Source organism: Sceloporus undulatus, chromosome 4 (assembly GCF_019175285.1).
Source record: "Sceloporus undulatus isolate JIND9_A2432 ecotype Alabama chromosome 4, SceUnd_v1.1, whole genome shotgun sequence".
Classification (NCBI taxonomy): Eukaryota; Metazoa; Chordata; class Lepidosauria; order Squamata; family Phrynosomatidae; genus Sceloporus; species Sceloporus undulatus.
This window is the reverse complement of record NC_056525.1, coordinates 228,377,749-228,377,990: the sequence shown is the minus strand read 5'-3', so window position 1 is coordinate 228,377,990 and position 242 is coordinate 228,377,749. Positions and strand designations below refer to the sequence as shown.

At 52.1% G+C, this 242-nt stretch overlaps 1 protein-coding gene across 6 annotated transcripts in view; it reads left to right on the top strand.

Annotated features, from left to right (window-relative positions):
• Nucleotides 1–242, top strand: part of LOC121928362 (CUB and sushi domain-containing protein 3) — an 810,382-nt gene that overhangs the window by 767,226 nt on the left and 42,914 nt on the right. The gene's annotated exons all lie outside the window — the stretch shown is intronic.

Sequence of the window (242 nt, the reverse complement as noted above, 5' to 3'; positions counted from 1 at the left end):
CCCTGTCTGACCCACTGTGCTGCTTGCTTTGGTTGTTATTTACTGTCTGTCGTGGCAAACTACCACTAAGGATTACAACCACTAAGGAGCCCTGGTGGCGCAGTGGTTAAATGCCTGCACTGCAGCCATTCACTCGAAACCACAAGGTTGCGAGTTCAAGACCAGCAAAAGGGCCCAAGCTCGACTCAGGCTTGCATCCTTCCGAGGTCGCTAAAATGAGTACCCAGACTGTTGGGGGCAAA